A 5,027-nucleotide genomic window follows, 5' to 3' on the forward strand; every position below is an offset into this window, starting at 1 on the left:
GGCACTTAGATTAATTTCGCTCATATTTTGTCATGTAAAATTACATTCTTTAAAATGATGTAAAATTTGTGTACCTTACAATTCAAAAATTTTTCGACTATTATTTAAATAAAATAATAAACATTTAGTAAAAGTTATTTTTTGCTTTGAATTATCGTCGGACAAACGATTTTTATAATCATGTGTAAATATTTTTCAATTCATTTAAAAAGTTCTCGAAATGAGGCGAAACACGCAAAAAAATAAAACATTAAACAAACTTTATACCGCTCTTCTAACCAAACTATAGGGATCATATTTCATAGATTGCGATTAACCCCCATAATTTGGGGATCAGAAATCCGAATCTGTCGAAAAAATATGCGTTGATTTAGAAAAAAAAAGTTTTTGTGCCTGATTTCGTAACTTAAAATATCGCCGTCACTTAATATTTAAGGTCACCTCCTCGAAAAATTACGATTGAGTACTAGAACGTGAAGATCCAATCATTAGATCAAAAGTTATCCAGGGTAGTCCGTTTTTTATTGTACGCCATTAGGACCATTTTTACTAGATTTCGACTGATTGAATATTTTAAGGGTCAAAAATTCGAATCCGTCTCAAAAAGGCTATATTTATTGAAATTTCGTAATTTAACTTTTTCGTAATTTAACTTTCATAACTTCGCCAGCAAAATATAATTAGCATATTTGAGTCATCCTCTCGAAGATTTGTGTCCTAGAACGTGAAGTTCCGACGATTAGATGAAAAGTTATTCGCGATAATCCATTTTTTTTAAAGATACTGTGAATGTATCCTATCATCAAAAATTAGCTAAGAACATTAAAAAATAAATTCAAACATTTTACCGAAAATAACAAGCCTCTTCATAAATAGATTTTAACATATCCCTATTTCTATTTTCGTACTTGTGATAACGAAACTGTCAATGCCAATGATAAGAATAACATTCTTGATAGAAAATAAAGATAGATAGATTATTTATGTTGAATAAGATAAGTGTTATAATCTTGGAATTCAACGCAATCTTTTAGACAATTGAAACATGCTAATTCAAAATATGTTGTCCTTATCACTCCCAAGCCCCCCTTTTTTTAAATATATTCTTTTAAACATATTTTCCTTTCACTAGAACATTTTATTGTTACATGTACTTAGAGTATTCATAGGGCCGGTATATCCTGGTTGGTAGAACGTTGGACTTGTGTTCTTGGGGACGGTAGTTCGAATCCCGCAGGTCGAAGAAACCCAGTGTATTATATGGCGACTGGCACATGCTAAATCTGTCGGGGTCACAAAGTCCTCCAAGTGTTTATAACAAATCAATACCATACCTCTGGGGTACTGAAATGGAGATTGGTTCAGGCAACAATTACGATCTGTGGATGAATGAATGGGTCCGCCCTGTGACGTGTGTGTGGCTGAAATCGCATTCTTGGCCATAGATGGCACCATTGATAAGCAGGGGATGCACTATCTTCCTTAAATTCTCTTAGTTTCCCAAGCAGGCAGTCGAAGTAACAACAGAACATTCATGAACTTAAAAGTAACACAGGAAATAGTTAGATTAAGTCACATGACATGCATTCTCTATAGAACTATCGAATTTAAGATATTAATACAAATGTAATATCCATACACGCTGCAAATGTTTCCTTAATCTAAGGTGTGTTGGAATTTTTCTGCCGTAGACTTGCGTTTGCGTTGAGCATGCGTCATGCCACGCTGACGTCTCTCACAGTGGTCAGTCATCATTGCTGCACAACATCGCCCCTGATACTACTCCAAAACTGAGATGTCCATGAGATGAGTGATGATTTGGGCAAAAGCGATGAATCTTGAGAGACATACAAACTTGTTGACACATAGGAATTTGTATGAAATGATGCACTCTTCTAAACTTTTACATTATAGTCAACAGATTTATAATTTCCAAAAAAACTGGCTACAACGAATGTCCCTCACGCATTTCTTTCACTATCATTCACTAATTCTCCGAAATGAGTGTCAGCAATTATCTTTCTTGCTTTAAGTCCTATATGAACATACCTCCTTTCACTTTCTGATAACTCAACTGTAGAAACTTATTGCACAGGTATCAAAAAACATCTATTCATGAGCCCAGCTTGATGTGAAGCATTGGGATGATAGCTTTTTCCCGGAGGACAGGAAGGACGATTATATTTTTTGATGATTGATCAGCTTTTCTTCATGTACTGTCGTTTCTTATCTCTACTGTCTCACTCAGAGATAAAACATCAGTAAGGTTAAGGATTATTTCCAGGTACGTGCCCACGTTTGTGTGGAGGAAAAGAAAAGTTCTTTATAATAAAAAACAGATACAAATACAGAATAGTGGCTGAATATTTGTTACACACATACTGCTACCATTTGTTAGAACTATGGAACAAGTTGCAGACATGTTATTTGGAGATGAATGATAGACTGAGTAAGCCATGTTAGTCAATGTTAACGTTTAGAAAAATTTGAATCGAAAAAGGTTTTATTTTTATACAACCAATTTTACTCTTCAGTTTCTAACTGTTTGAAGATTTAAGTATGTTAAACATCGGATAACATTTCTTTCAGCCATATTTTTAACTATTAAAACTGAAAATATGCTAAGTGTTCTTGTTGTTGCTTATCCCCTTGGTCTAGAGCCCTAGACCAAGTCCAGAAGATCATGTCGCATCACTCATCAGTTGCCTCACAGAGGCACCAATAGTGTTCTTAAGTGGTAAATGGAGTTTTATTAGTTGGACATAACCAGATTTTATCAGTTGGACATAACCAGAAGTTCAAAGCTTAAGTAATCCACAAGTCAAAATCTCTGGTTTTATACAATATCTTTTTGTTCGATTAATCTGGATTAATCTTGTCTTATACTTATTTTATCAATACTAATGCCTTTTCAAAGTTATGAAAGACTGTATCTGATCAACAAGTAAAGTATTCATGCAAATTAATCAATCACGACTGTGAAGCATTTTGAGATTAATATTTCGAAATGAAGTTATGATCAATTAACATAACATTAATGTAAAAATGGTTTTCAAATTGTTTGGCCGAAGACACTACAATTATCACATAGGCAATATGGTATTCATATGAATTCTGTTGCCATCCAGTTGAATTTCAGGAAGCTGGTAAAGTATCTATTCAAAAACAATATTAAGAAACAGTTTAATGTAAAAGTGACATCTTTCAAAAAAGTTGTTTATCATAACATAGCATTTAAATTTTTTGCTTTTTGTATTCAGTTCTATTGTTTTTTAATTACGATGAGAACTTTTATTTAAGTTTTTTCTTCAGTTTATGTGAAACTAAAAATAAAACAACTGCAACAATTATTTTTTAAAATGTTTATTAAGAAATTTGGATAAGCCCTTTTTATTCAAATCAACAATTTTTTTTAATAAAGAAAATAAGAAGAGATACAGGATACAGTTGAGATTGCATGTCAACATTATGAAGTATTTAGGACGGCAGCATAAAAACATACACACATGGTGAATGTGAATATACATATTTCGATGATTAAATAATGTGCATGAGTTGGAAGACAAGAGTGTTAAATATGATTGTGGAATATAGATTTAGAACAATATAGTATTATTTTGATAATAAATTTTAAGAAAATCCATCAAGGAAAGTCCTAAGTGCAATTACAGAAGTGTTAAATGATTTAAAATAATACAATTTACAGCAAAATCTATACGATAAAAGTAATAATGAAAATAGATTGTCTACAGAAAGAGATTATTATTTCATATGTTAGAATAAAAAAAATAAATAATGATAGACTATTAAATCTGTACAAACCTGTGATTTATAAAATGGGAATTTTATTTTATTTAAAAGCAACAAGGTTCATGTAAAAAGAAATATGATCAATTTATTTTTAATAATTTTTGGTTATTTTTTTGTCTAAGGCATGTATTCTTGTGAAGTTTTAAAATAAGAATAAATATTAGATATTTCAATAAAATAAATGATCAAACAATAAATTTTTTTAGCTTTTTTTAAGTAAAATAATTCAATAAAATTTTAAATTTCTTTTTAAATTTTCAAAGAAATATTTTAATTAATAATTAATGCCAATTATTAATTTAATTAATGATTATTAAAAAATTTAAAACAAAATAAATTGATAAATTATTATTATTTAAATATTTTTTTTCTGAAACAGAAAAAAAGAGTGAAAAAGATATTTTAAGGTAGTAAGATTAGTGTTAGAGATTAGTATAAAGATTATTCATTATCATACAGAATGGAATTTTTTCTAAATTCCCTTTAAATGAGAGTTCAATAGAGATAATTTAAAAAATAATGTAACCTAAACAACTTTAATACATTTGTTTAATTTTGCCAGAGACTTTTAATTTCTTTCTAATAATAAGCTTACAATATTAATGTTTAAATCAATATATTAGTTAACAGTAAATAAAACTTCTGATTGCAGCAACAAGAAATTATCAGTAATAAAATCAAAAATAATTACAACAGTTTAATTAACTCAATATTAGCTAGAGAAATATATATAATAAAGAAAATAATTTACTACAACATTCATAGAATAAAAGAGATAATGATAAATGATTAATTAGAAAAATCAATTATATGTTTAATGAGAATTTTTCATATAAAATCCTGAAACGAAAGATACATAAAAATAATATAACTTTAAAAAACTATACGAGTTTGTACAACATCTTTACTTTCATTTGAAATTACAAAAATCTGAAAAATATGTTTACAAAGTCAAATAGTAATCAAATAGTTTATACTTCAAACAAGCTTTTTTGCATATAAAATTGTCAGACTTTTCAATCTAAAAAAAACGCAGGTTTCTAGCGATGGAATATTTAGGAGGAAAATTTTTTTTAGTATTTTTCTAAAAATTAAGAAAAAAAAACTTAGTTTTAATAAACATTAGTATTCCCTACTATAGATTCTTTTTTTTAATTATAATAATAAATAAAAAAAATTTCCTTCAAAAATTACACTATAAAAAAAGGAAAAAGGTA

This window comes from Parasteatoda tepidariorum, chromosome 1 (assembly GCF_982258835.1).
Source record: "Parasteatoda tepidariorum strain Cologne lab strain chromosome 1, Ptep-v5.0, whole genome shotgun sequence".
In the NCBI taxonomy this organism is placed as follows: domain Eukaryota; kingdom Metazoa; phylum Arthropoda; class Arachnida; order Araneae; family Theridiidae; genus Parasteatoda; species Parasteatoda tepidariorum.